The 15,052-nt window shown below is 41.0% G+C and overlaps 1 protein-coding gene across 1 annotated transcript in view; it reads right to left on the bottom strand.

The window, feature by feature from the left end:
- LOC121694933 (alpha-1-inhibitor 3-like) overlaps nucleotides 1–15,052 on the bottom strand; it is a 133,001-nt gene that overhangs the window by 61,032 nt on the left and 56,917 nt on the right. The window lies entirely within an intron of this gene.

Genomic DNA, 15,052 nt, shown 5'->3' with positions numbered 1-15,052 from the left:
AAAAAAAAAAAAAAAAAAAAAAAAAAGATTAAATCTACTTCAACAGTAGCCTATAATTAGTCTACACAATAGGCCTACTCACTGAACCACCTTGCTTATTGTCTTTGCACTTTGCTTATTGTTTCAGAGGATTCATACTGTATGATTTAAACTGGCATATCTTACATAGACAGTGTTGCAGAACTGTTTGGATTTACATACAAGTTATATTGCAAACAACTCATCTATATTATATTTTACCACGTCTGCTGGCGGACCACTTGGGCTAGCTTGCAGAACACCAGTGATCCCCGGACCACACTCTGAGTAACACTGGTCTACAAATATGACAGTGCTCCAGTCAAATCTTTTACTGTCTATGGTCAAATCCCAGCCGAGCTATAACTGTAGCTCGACTTACCTGTGCATGTAAACATACTGACTGACAAAAAATCAGAATGAGTAATTATAACAGACGAGTAGCCCTGTGGACACACAATATTGTTGGAAAATTGAGACTCAATTTGACTCAAATGGTAATCAGAAATAATTTGTTATAAAAAAGACTAAAATGTGTTGACTAAAACTGACTAAGACTAAGATACCTTTAGTTTTCTTTTGACTAAAACTAGACTAAAATGACGAGACTTTTAGTCGACTAAAACTTGACTAACAAAAATGATATTTGAATGACTAAATATGACAGACTAAAAAGGACATTTCGTCACAAGACTAAGACTAAATTAAAAATAGGTGACAAAATTAACACTAAAGTGAGGGGTTAAAGGCAGGCGTTTATCGGGGACTGAAAGAGTGGATTTAGCGAGACCTTTGAGAAGCCAGGGTTAACTAACCAGCAGCAGACCTAAGGACACAACATAACTTAAAACAAGACAAAATACAATCAACAGATACATAGCTGGAGTATACTGGCACTTATGGATGGTCGCTGAGGATGGTTTAGCATATAACTTAAAGACAAGAGATAAAAGAGTAATTCTCATGCTGACTGAGTGAAATAAGATTAAATGTAAAACAAAGCACTGCTCCAGAGCCGAAAGTAAATGGGTGTTTAGAATATGTGAACCAGCACCACAGTCCTTGTAAAGAAGTAAATAGTTAGAGTGAATTGGTGATGTAGCCTAATAATTGCTGATTGAGAATTGATTGACTGATTGATTTGATTATATGACAATTGAGAATTATGTGATTGAGATTCGGGGACATATGGATATTCAAGAGTGAATTGCAAAATGTAATGATTTAACAATGCAAGTTCACTAATGCTGCTGCTCCTACTGTGGTGGGATAAAGACATGAAGAGTACAGGGTTAGCGTATAGCTTAGATAAGGAGGTAAGTTGACAACACATGACCTGGATGAAGTAAGATTAAATATGAACCAAAGCAATGTCCCTCGATGAACATTTTGGCTATAGGCCTACGTGAACCAGCCCCGCATCCATGCATGAAGTAGATAATTACAGTGAGTTAGGGGACAGTAGCCTACTCCACTGCCGACAGATGCATACTCTTAAATTAGAGAGAAGCATTTACATTAAACGAAGATGAGCTGCTCCTGAAATTGAAAGATTAAGATGTTAAGTAATGAAGAACTGGGAAGGAATGTCATCCCTGTGCTTGTGGCTGCCATGACGTAATGGGGGATTACGAATGACGACAAGCTAAGTGCATTGTGCTTGGAAAAATATACGAGTGAGTGCGGTATTGGCCTGAAGGAGACTTTGTGCCTGCTAGAGGTGTTGCTCTTTTGCCAGAGTTTGAGGAAAGCTCTTTTTCTAGTCCTTACAGCCTGAAGACCTGCAAGGAGGAATGGAGTGGTTAGAGATGAGACATATAATATAGCATTTTCGAAAGGACCTAGCACGCAGGCAAATAAACAGCCATGATACATTTACGTTGCCATTAGTTAAATCAACAAACAATGTATGGGCCTATATTATGTAGACACATTTAACCAATGATAGTAACAGACAATAATGATCAGCCATACATGAGATAATGAAAATAAGATTAATCTATGGCCTTCAGGTGCATCGGAAATATTATGGGTTAATGACATTAGTAGGCTACAGCCCTGCAGATAAAACCAACACCAAAACCTACCGGGGAACATAGGACCCTTTTTTGAAAAAAGGGTCCTATGTTCCCCGCTGCTTCCAAGTAGACTGCAGCCGCGGGTTGTTATTGCTCCGTGCCCACACTTTGTTTGTGATGAGGGAAGGAGAGGGGGCGCCGTGAACTGAAGTTCTTTGCACAGAGGCGCAGTGCGGAGCCCAGTGTGATATAGTCACGTTTAATTGATTTAATTGTAACAGTAGCTGCTTGAAATAGCTGCTTGACTTATTTGCGGTTTAATGCGCATCGATAATTTCAGAAGATGAAAAGAAGGTTCAACAGATGCTAAGAGAGACGAGTTTAAGTTAATAATGCTAGGCTATGTTAGCATAAACTGAACTTATACCTATAAAGCATGCTTATGACATCAATAAATGAGGAAAATATTCACATATACACACATTCACATATATCCGTTTTATTTAACCAGAAACACACAATCCCTTCAGTCAACACAGTTACAACAGACGTGCGGACCGGTGACAGCTTTTGGTGGAAAACACTTTGTTTGTGATGAGGGAAGGAGGGAAGGAAGAGGGGGCGCCGCGAACTGAAGTTCTTTGCACAGAGGAGCAGTGCGGAGCCCTGTGCGATATAGTCACCTTTAATTGATTTAATTGAGACACTTAAGCCTTGTATGTAACAGTAGCTGGTGTCAGTGGCAATCAGCCTAATGACACAGCCCCACCTGTTTTCCTATGATATTAGGATTGGCTCACTGTCTTGCTGCAACGGCCTGCTGTGTTTAAACTATACTGGGCTGTAGACCCAAAGGGACATTTTTGGATTATTGACGAGTCAGAAGGGGCTTCGGAGCAACGCGCAGTCCCCCCTGCAGCGTGCCAGCGAACGGAAAAATGAACAAAACAAACCAATTGTGCTGAAGCGGCCAATGCGAAGTTACCTAGAATGTTAACTTTGAACTCGTTGTATGCAGTAAAGAAGCACTACACAAGTAAAACCATTGTAGGCCTATGTTATAAAAAATGTTCTTCATCTATTCTTTTACTCCGCTATACTCAACGTGGAAGTTAGGAAAATCGCCCTTCTGGCTTGTGTCAATATTGCACCGTGCGTGTATGTGTAGGTCTACCTGGTGTGCTACGGCAAGCAACATTGACAGAAAAATACACTTTGCTACCGTTTGTGCACGAAATGTGCACTCGCAAGCATACCCCATGCAATTTCCGTGGTCAGATTCTACAAAAAGGGTCCTATGTTCCCCGGTCCCATACAAATAGCGGGGAACATAGGTACGCTCCCCATACACGACAGTAGCCTGACCAGCGAGACAATTTGCTGAGGATGTGGACCTAGCAAAGCTGTATCATGGCAAGGAAACCATCGCGAATGTCGATAACTGGAAAACTGAGGTTAAAGAGGTTCCGAATGTTAATGGTAACAGCGTAGCCTGATAAGTCTGACGATTTTCGTCAGAAAGTTTAGCAACCATATTTGCGTTGTCAGCGATACACGTTAACATCATTAAGCAACTAGGATCTAACACGAGACTAGGGTGAAAGAGAAAACCCTTAAAAGCCGTGGAACTTGTCTCTTCCGTCGATAAGACCGGGCGGACAACCCGAACAGTGGCAACAATTTGGCCTACCTTAGACTACTCTCGTTTACGAGCTACTAAGCTACATTAGTGGAACCCCCGAGACTTTGGTGATCATTCTCTGGTTCAACTCAGTTGAAGCGGATGTAAGGTAAGCTACTGGTCTGTGACTGCATCACATGTTAAAAGTTGTGGCGAAGTGAATGACTAGCTACGCATGCATGGATACGGAACATCGAAAATCGGCACCTGAAAGCAACAGGCAGGTGCAAAGTAAAGTGATTATAGGGAGGGAAAGTAATCTCATCGCCATCTAGTGGTTGCGTTCCTAGAGTTTAGCGGAGTGGATGGGATTTTTTTTTTTTAGAAAAAATATATCTCGGTGCACATTGGGATCTTAATTTAATGCCTTCCACATGTTAGGCACTGGGGTCACCTCTATTGCTTCAAGTGGTCATACCTTATTTTTGGGATCAGTTGAATTGTTTTAAGTTTTTGTCGTAACACGGTGATGAGGAACTACAGCTGCATGTGACGTCACATGTTTGGGCGCTTAATCTCTAACTAATCAATACGGCAATTTGCTTAACATATTTTTGTAATAACGGAACGTGATGTAAACCGCGTGATGTTAAACTTTTGTCTGGATAACTGGTGTTGTGCTTCTACTCACATGAAGAGCTGGCTGTAAGTGTTAAGTGTCAATGCTAACCAGGCTAATAAACAAACCATGCTACCGTTTAACGTCGAAGGGTAAAGTCACGTGACTTCTTTTGTAGTTCGTTTATGAAACAAAAGGAGCAATTTCGATTTTCTTAAATAAGGCAAAATAGGGTCTGACATTTTCACAGTTAGAAGATTATTACTGTATAGACACTGAAAAATATTTTTGGTGGATAACATCGCTGATTTGGCTTCACAATATTTTTTTTTTTTAAATAGGTCTATGGGACTTAACATTGGAGCTGCTCTTCGATAGGAACGCAACCACGGGGCGCTGGTTTTCACTTTCCCTCCCTATAAAGGCTGATGCAGACTGGTGATTGGTCGGAAGTAATGAATGAATGAGTGACGCATGCATTGAGTCTTCCTGACAGAATTTAACGCTAACGCTTCCATATCTCGTGACAGTGCGTCTTTGTGCTCCATACGTGTCTCTCGCCTCTCCCCTAATCACTTTTAACCGTCATTACCAATTTGCAAATGATGGTGAATAACTACTCATCTTGAGTATTTTGTAGTATCTTTATTCTAATTCAGGGCTCCAGACTAACTTTTTGCACTGGTTGCACTGGTGCGCCTAACTTTTTTTCTTAGGTGCACCAGCACAAAAGTTAGGTGCACCCAAATTTTCAACCACATCGCATTTAACACCGCAGCAGGTTCACTTTTTATCCTTAATTACTGTCCTATATAGCTTGTCCTATGACTTATGATCTACAATTCTACAAGAAAAGTAACTTAATGAAGTGTTGGTGCTTTAAGTGCTCCACTGAGCTGAAATTTAAACTTAAAACATCTCAAGATGAATTAAATAAAAATAACAATGAGTAAATTAACAGTGCACGTCTTTTAAGGGCTTCAAACTGTTCATGGCTCAATGTCTAACATACTATCCTTCATGATCTTGGCTCACCAGGCTGGCATCTTCCATAGAAATGTATTTGAGCACAATTTAAATAGATGTTCCAAGTAGCCTGGGAGATTTTTATGTGATTTTGCCAATGATTTTATGTGTCATTTGACAGCCCCACAATGCAATTTACTTTTTAATTTTAGTATTTTTAAATTGTCAATAACAACATCACTATGGTTAATGCAGTAACGAAATGGTAGGCCTATTATTATAGGCTATTGCAATGACTTGCCATGTTCGATCTAAATGTGTCCATTCAATTCACCGCACACAATGACCACAGTTATACATGCAAGGAATATTCGGGCTTTAAATGTAGCAGCGATATTCGGTTTGCGCCAAATACCGGATTAAATTGATTGATGCCATCAGAATGAGTTTACACAACTCGCGCGCAAAACGAATATTGCTGTTGAAAACCGGGTTACTCCCTGCATGTAACTGCGGTCAATGACGCACTCCTTTTCGGCGATATCTGTATCTCTGTCGTTCAGGAAGGCCTTGTATGCATTGTTCGCAATTTTAAGACGTCTTTTCATCTGCAATGACTCCTATAAATTTGGTGCAAGTGGCATTCCTGTACGTCGGGTTTACATTCAAACTATTTTTCTGGTGAATAATTATTTCGGACTGAACTTGGTGAAGGGAAGTTTCACTAGGCCTATCGTAGGCAACGATAAACTTGATCATCATCTCGGGCTCGTCTGATCGGTTTGCTGCTGCCAGCCGCCGAAAGTCATTTGGGAGAGGGGACATTTATCTTGGCCCATGTGACCACACTGTAATGCAACTGCATCCACTCTGTTTATCTGACGGGTTTTTGACCTCTCTCTCTCTCTGCAGCACACGCATTTTCAAATTTACACACAGGCACTGGGCCACGGCCAATCAGAGGGGAGGTCCCGCCCTTCACTATCTGTGATTTGTTTAAACCACCAACACTTTTTCCTCTCTCGAATAACTGGTCGCACCGGTGCGACCTCCGATATTTTTTAGTCGCATACGCAACTGGTCGCACTCTGGAGCCCTGTAATTATGTTTCCCATTGCAATGGTGCAATTTGTAATGTTTTGCATGGGCGTGCGCTGGTGTGCGTTCATGGATGATAGAAGGATATGCGTTGTGCACCCGCCAATATGACTGTTGACAATGCGCTCTTAAAATAACATATAAACATCTCGCCATAGACTTCTGACCAGGTGTACAATAGCGAATTTTAGACAACACGCCAGGACACTCCCTAAGTTGTTAATTGCCACACCTCTGCGCGCACTGTTTACAAAATAACCGTGCAAAATAAGGAATTAAATTTTGCACGAGGGGGGGCAAGTTTTACGCCATGCGCCAGGGTGCAAAATACAGCCCGAAGACTTCGGATAACAGAACAGTGCATTTTCATGCACTGTAATAAACCTAAACGACTGTAAGTTATTTTACATAACCCATCTAAAGTAAATTCAGTCATCAACAAATGCTATATGAAAAAGCTTCAGTTTTGGGTTTCTTTTTAAGAACTGTTACTGGGCTGATTCCAGCGCTGTGTGGCATAATAGTGTGACCGGGGCCAGCATTAGTCCCGAAATTACAATGACCCGACTATGCCACCCAGAGGGACAAAAAGAGGGGAGGAAATCCCACCGTACAGTTCTAAACAAGTTTAACAAGTTCGTAAGTAAAACAGAAGAGAGCAGAGATCAGATTCTCAAGTTCAGTACTTTATTGACCTTTAGTGGGACAATAAGCTGGGGAAGGAAACCAATTAGTAAAACTATATATTTTATTACAGGTCCAATAAATATGTAACAATAGATAGAGCTACTGATATCATATCATATCAATCCCATCCAATAAATGCAGTCTGAAAAACTAGATAGCCTAGATATAGATATTTATGTTCTAGTCAATACCGCCGTGGAGAGAGAGAGCATCAGGTGAGCCACTGGAGGGCGAATGAAGACCCCGACACCGCTCACCTGTGCAAGAGAAAATATTCACACACACCAAACACACAGTTATCTACACTCACAGCAAGCAAATAGTGCAGTCACACATTTATGGGTGAACACCAGAAAGACTCGCTAAGCATGCAGTGAACAGAGGGGAGGAAGAAAAGGGCCTGCACCATCTGTGGGCCTGATGTGTAAACTCTCCAGCAACGGAACTAATAGGCTACGAGAGAAAGAGACTGTTTCTTAGATGCACTTTTTTTAGAGGGATTGAACGAACACAGTTGGTTTGACAAACAAAACAAAGAAACCAACACATGTATCCAAAAAAAACAAGGACACAGACATACATTCATACGCGACAGGACAAGCCAAGCGTAGCCTACACCAGCCGTGTAGCCTAACCAGCGATAGTGTTAAACAGGCAACCAGTTATCGCAGACAACACAAACAAGTTACACCAATCACAGAAAACAAAATACATACAGTATGGCAAATCAGCAGTGGCATTAAAGGAACTAGATGTACCGCAGAGCGGTACAAAATATGACCGCCGCCCAGTCCAGCACATCCGACCACATAAAGACCTCTGGATACTTCGGTTTGGCTTAAGGGACCCTCTACTCACTACCACGTAAGTGTAATGTTGTTTGGAACTGTAGAAGAGGTATAAAAATAGCGGTTTGTAGCGGCGAAATGACATGCCCGGGTTTTGACTAAAAACAGTAAAATCAAACTTTCTCAAAACACATCCGAATGCCATGATTTTGATGTCAACTCAACGTATGTACTCCCAATCATCCGTAAATTGATCTAAAGTGCATTTTACTCCGGATAATTCCTTTAACGGGAGTTCTTCCTAAAAGCAAACGGAGCCAATATTAACATCACATATTGCAGTAAATACATAGAACAGGCATTCAGTGCGTTCCATAACAATGGGTGAATATTACCTTGTAGGCTACCAACTCTAAGAAAGCTCGTCTTTCACCCAGTCATCGTCGCACCAAGCCTTCCTGTTAACGATCGGCAGATTAAAATACTAAAACCATCAAAACACAAGAAAGCAATGCGTGCATGCAAGATAAAACGCACCTGATCAGGACTACCAAGGCTTAAACAGGGGGAAGTGGCGGAATGTTTGCCTGGGGTTCAGTGCCGACAATAGGAACCTATTACATAAATTAATGAAACATTAAATTCTGGGACCCATCATATGGCCAAAAACCCAAGCTTATCTGTCAACAACCAGTGATCTAAAGGGGGGTACACTCCGAGAAGTCAGGCCGCAAAGAAGCCAACAATGGCTGCTATTTAAAGCCAAGCTCAAATACGGAAGTGTATTACGTTGATTGAGCAGTGCTGCTGTGATGAATACGACTCAGATGCGGAGAAGACTTTTATAAGTATTGACACAAAGGGCAAATCCAGTGGCAAAATCCAGTAGCACAATCCAGGTCATACACAGTTTCACAGGTACAGTAAGGCAAATAATCCAAAATCTCAGGTCCAAGAATCAAAGTCAGGGTACGGAACAAGGTCAAAGAACAATAACGTCGTAAATCTCGCAATACAATAATCTCACGGTTTAGTAAATTCCAACAGAAACAATACCTCATGCTTAGGCAAGGGAGACAGAGTCATTTTAAAGCCAGTGGCTAATTAGTTGATAGACTGCCGGTGCTTAGAACTCCGGCGAAGAGGAGCAGGGCTGGAGTGGAGTGGGCGTGGTCGACGCAGCCGACGGGACAGAGAGGGCTGCGCAGGCTGAACAGGTGTTACAGTACTCTTCACGGGAGGCTCCGACAACCTTAAAGTCGACGGCCGTCCCCGGCGACGAGGTGCAGGGCGGTCTGGACGGCTCCGGTGGAACGCCGCCATCATATTCGGGTCCAGAATATCCCTAGTGTCGACCCAGGACTGCGTCCTGGGAACAAAATCTTTGTGACAGAGCATCAGCTTTGCTATTCTTAGACCCAGGGCGATATGTAACAACAAAATTGAAACGTGTGAAGTATAAGGCCCACCTGGCTTGTCATGCGTTCATTCTCCTTGCGCCTTTGATGTACTCCAGGTTGCGATGGCCTCCATTCTTCTAAGGCCAGTTTTACAACAAGGAGTTCTCTGTTACCCACATCATAATTTCGTTCAGCTGGTGAGAGTTTGTAAGAATAATAAGCGCAGGGATACAGCTTCCACCTCCACCACGAAAGGCAGTGCGGGGTCGGGTTGCTTCAGGACCGGAGCGGAGCAGAAGAGATTCTTCAGCTTGTCAAAAGCCTCTTGAGCCTGGTCATTCCACTTAAGAAGCTTCTGACCCTTTCGAATAAAGACGGTGAGAGGTGCCGCTACTGCACTGAAATTGCGAATGAAGCGTCTGTAGAAGTTTGCAAATCCCAGGAACCGCTGTAGCTCCTTCACCTGTGTGTAAGACTGGCCATTCCAGAACTGCCTTCACCTTGTGGTCATCCATGCAAACTCCCTCTGGTCCAAGAACATACCCCAGGAACGAAATTGTTGGCCGGCTGAACTTGCACTTCTCTGCTTTGACAAACAGCTGGTGCTCCCTGAGACGTTACAACACCTGGTGGACATGGGTCACATGCTGAACTGGATCTGAAGAGTATATCAGAAGATCGTCAATAAAAACAATTGAAAATTTGTTAATCATGTCTCGGAAAATCTTGTTCATAAAGGACTGAAAAACGGAGGGGGCGTTAGTTAATCCATATGGCATAATGAGGTATTCGTAATGTCCTCTAGTGGTGACAAACGCTGTTTTCCACTCGTCGCCCTCCCTAATTCTAACCAGGTTATAGGCGCTGCGGAGGTCAAGTTTCGTATGAAGATAGCTTTGTGCATCTGCTCCAGCGCAGCGGGGATCAAAGGGAGCGGATAACTGAACTTGACTGTGCTAGTATTCAAACTGCGATAGTCTATGCAAGGTCTCAGACCTCCGTCCTTCTTCACAAAAAAGAACCCTGAAGCAGCAGGTGAAGTAGACGGACGAATAAATCCCTGATTCAGCGCTTCGTCGATGTAACTCTCCATTGCCTCCGTCTCGGGAATGGATAACGGGTACACACGGCTCTGATAGCAATAATTTTACTGTTAAAATTAATAATAATTTAATTTCTAGACTAGTTTCTGTTATCCATGTGGCCCTTCTTGGTTTAAAACAAAGACACCCTCCCCTCCCCCAATGAAACGCTAATGTAGTGGTTCAAGGGCTATCAGGTACACAGGACAAAGGATGTTACCTTGATATAATGTATCCATGTGTCATGAAATGTAAATGTATTCATGTCTGGTATCATTGTGATAGTCTCAGTACAAGGATTGTAATGATTTGATTGTGAGAATGTTTGGAACATTCTATAAGTGATATTTCTGATATATAAGCTATCTCTCCTCATGCTATTCAGATAGGTGTGAAGTGGGTGTGAGTAGGTGTTTCTGATGCCAAGTGGAGAGCCAACCAAGTGGGCTTGTTTTGGCGCCAAAATTCTCCTTTGTTTAACCCTTACAAAAGTAACTAAACTGCAATGTTTGTCAGATTTAGACTTGGACTTAGACTAAGACTAGAAGGATGTAGAACGGAAGAGGGAGAAGTTGGGTACAGGCCTACCTAGGCCTTCCAGGCCTGTACAAAACACCATTTTTTTTGTACCCTCTCTGCTTGTAACAGAATAAACTTGATTCCTGAGTTTTTCCTGAAGTTCGCCAGTCTATATACAATACCTCACACTGAGGCAAGGGAGACAGAGTCATTTTAAAGCCAGTGGCTAATTAGTTGATAGACTGCCGGTGCTTAGAACTCCGGCAGCGGAGTGGACTGGAGCAGGCGGAGCAAGACTGGAGTGGGCGTGGTCGACGCAGCCAACGGGACAGAGGGCTGCGCAGGCTGAACAGGTGTTACAGCTGCGTAATCTAGTTGGGCCGGCTACAATAGCTAGCAAGAGAACTCCCAATAATGTAACTGTGTAGACTGTATTTTCTAGTGTTTTCTTTTTTGAACAAATTCAGCTGATAGGAAATGTGTCAGCTAAAATGAGTCAAAATATGATAGGAAATCAAGGCATACTTTGTTAAGCAATCCTCAGGATCAGGATGGAGCCAAGCAGGGAAGCAGCAGGTGGTAGAAATGCTCCAAATCTGAGAGACAATTGACAATTTCCGTCAAGGATTCCTGGGACACTGAAAGACCGGGGTACACGAAACTTGGTGGGCATGTAGCCCCACATGGATAGCATGGAACAATATATGTTGATCTTAAGGGGCCATGTCAACCCATTCCATAACCACTCATTTCATGTATAGCGCCACCTAGTTAAAAACAAAAAAGTAAAAATGAGGTGTTGTATTCGCAGGTATCTGTGACCTAACATAGTCAAAACTGCACGAAATTGGAAGTGTAGGATCATTATGACACCCTCTGAATGCACGCCAAGTTTCGTGGAATTCCGTTCATGGGGGGCCACACAATAAATTAATTTATGTTACTGTACACCAACTGGCCTGTAAGTGGCCGGACACAGTTTTCTGTGAATATCTCGAGAACCGTAGGGCCTAGGAAGACCACCTTTTTTTTGTATGTTGGTCTTAAGGGGCCATGTCAACCCATCCCATTACCACTTATTTCATATATAGCGCCACCTAGTTAAAAATGAAAAAGCAAAAATTTAGGTGTTTTAATCACAATATCTCTGGCTGACATGGTCAAAACTGCACAAAATTGAAAGTGTAGGATCATTATGACACCCTTCGAATGCATGCCAAGTTTGTGGACTTTCGTTTATGGGGGGGCCATACAATAAAATAATTTATGTGTACATTTAGTGACCGTACACCAACAGAGTTTTCTGTGAATATCTTGAGAACCGTAGGGCCTAGAGGATAACCACATTTTTGCGTATATTTGCCTCCAGGGGTCATGTTAACCCATTCCATATGCACACATGTGCATAAACAGATACACACGCACACATACATTCACAGTAATCATACGTATGACACATACAGTACAGTACTCACACAGTAGACATATGTACGCATGCATGCACATGCACAAGCACATGCACGCACACACACACCCACCCACACACACATAAACATAAACATGTACACGCACACATGCACACAATTCAAGAATTTCTCAGAATTATGAACAGGCAAGATGGGGGTAGGGTTGTATAAAATGTATTTTACATGTGAAATCTATGAACTAATCATGTTTTGGTACTTGTTGTCTAGCAGATACCAGTGAGAATTGAGTGTGCATAATGCAATTCAGGGAGACAGTTAGAATCATATATGCATTATTTTTGTTGAAAAAATGTGCTGGACTGGGCGGCGGTCATATTTTGTACCGCTCTGTGGTACATCTAGTTTTTCTTTTTTCTGTCATGAATAAAACCACTTATCTCTCATCCAGAAGGAAAAAAGTTGTTGGTTTGAAGTGAGTCCACTTTTACCAAAATCCTAATCCAACAAAGCACAAAATTGTTCCCTTACGTTAGCGTTTGCGTTGATCTCTTGCTGTGATGTATTGGTAATAGCCTACTATGGTTTATCACACCAAACCAGTAGGGGACGCTATGCTACCTACGATTGTATTGATGTATGCATCAGTTTATAAAAACCAGTGTGGAATAATACTTAAGGTGGTCGGTCGTCACTCCAAGAGCTCAGCATACTGTTGAAGTGTATTATATATTACTTGAATTATAGGCAAGCCATTACACTTGCAATCTGACGTTTTACCCACAACAGGAAGTGCTACAGCCATTCTTATACAACAGTATCTTAAAGTACTAGGAAACTTTTTAACATGACAAAACTAATAGGATGTATTACTAAAACTTGGATATTCATTTTAATTTTTATTTAACCTGGTTGAATTATGAACTAATATTATGTAATATGCCGAATATTATGAAATTTGTCTGTGTATATGATTGTTATTTATTCAAATTAACATTAAATTAAACTATTTTAATCTAGGTTACACTTACCTAATGATTAGCTCAAGAAAAAACATCCATTAAGGTTAAAAAGATTTCATGTAGTAAAAGTGTCATCTGAATGGGACGGTAACTTAAATAAATTTGCTGAACAATTTGTAAACATACAATTTCAGCAAGCTGTAGATACCACAAGACTTCTAAAAGGTTCACTTGTCACAGACACAACACATCATTGCACACAGTACTGTCGACTAGCTGGCAAACAGTAGGTCTATGATGAAGTCTGAATAACATTGAATTGGCAATTAAATGGTAGGTATTCATCTAAAGTAACATTGACATAATCTCTAGCTCATTATGAATTCAACATGTATTTAGTATGTAAACATATGGAATTGTGAATTAGTTTACTGCTTGTACCTTATGAATTAATCATGAGTTTAATATGTACACATTAAGAATTATGAGTATGGTTTGTACCTTATGAAATCATCATAAATTCAGTATACACATTAGGAATTCATCATTTATAAGAAAAGAAAACACACTGATAACACCTACTAAATAAGACTATTAATGAGGAAAAACATATTTGTTAATCCTTAAGTAATGTTGTAAACATACATAATAAATTACATTTGGCTGACGCATTTTTAACCAAAGCGACTAACAAAATGGTAAACAGTTTAAGTTTTAAAGCAATTCTCAACAATTTTAGGACAATTTAAAAACGGTAGAGTACAATAAGAATAAATGCATCAATAAGTGCTATTTTTAACAGCTACATGTCAGTTTAAGATGGCTGTAAGTGCTAGGATCAGCAAGACTTGTTGTAAGTGGTGCTATGAGAGGAGATGTTCTCTAAAGAATAATGATGAATTAAGTGTGTGTTAATGCTTAAATAATACTTACTGTAACTAATGCTAAATTGTGTACCCTTATTGTAAAGTGTTACCAAGAAACGGTATTTTAAAAGGAAATCATGAGGGCAACAGTAGTTCCCACTACTGACCATTTATAAACTGAGATAGGGCACAGCCTGGTACAACACTAGCCATAGCAGAGCGGGCAGAAGATCACTGAGAACTAAACGTGAATTGGTGTTAAAGCGACAGTGCACAATTTATACGTTTGTTAAACAGCATCAAATTAGCAGTATTTTTTAAAGAGCAATTCATATTTTAAAACAAAATTACTGTTGATACTAAATGATAGGCTATAAAAAATGTATTTGTGTGTGTGTGTGTGTGTGTATGTGAGGGGGGGGGGGGGGGTGTTGGGTGCGGCCTGCCGGCCAATTTTCAAAACCCAATGTGGACCATGAGCCAAACATTTTGCCCACCCCTGCATTAAAGCAACAGTTCATAATGCATTATGAAGATTGCTAAAGAGTCTCATGCTTGTTTGTGAACTATTTTAATTATTATTATAATTACTTATGATCGCATTATAAGGTGTAATGAATGTATGCATAACCAGTGGTTAAAGTGGGATTTGGCAGGTGGGGGAACCCTAAAATACAGTGTCGGTGCAACAGGGAAAAATTACCGTTGGACAACATATTGAGTATCGTGGTGTAGCAATACATTTTGTACAAGAATTGCTAGCTTCTTGGTCACCTCTGTACACACGAAAAAATTAACTCACTATTTATTTTACCAATATCATCGCACTATATCATTGGTATGAAAGAATATATTTATTATTAATTTAACTGAGGTGGCGGAACTGCGTTCTTCCCCGTCCCCCACCCACTTTAACCCCTGTGCATAACTCATTATAACCGTGACCTTCATAGAAAGTGTTACCGCATTGTTCATTATTGGCAA

This window comes from Alosa sapidissima, chromosome 20 (genome assembly GCF_018492685.1).
Source record: "Alosa sapidissima isolate fAloSap1 chromosome 20, fAloSap1.pri, whole genome shotgun sequence".
Lineage (NCBI taxonomy): Eukaryota > Metazoa > Chordata > Actinopteri > Clupeiformes > Clupeidae > Alosa > Alosa sapidissima.
The sequence above is the reverse complement of the archived record's forward strand: the minus strand, read 5'-3'. Positions and strand labels throughout refer to the sequence as shown.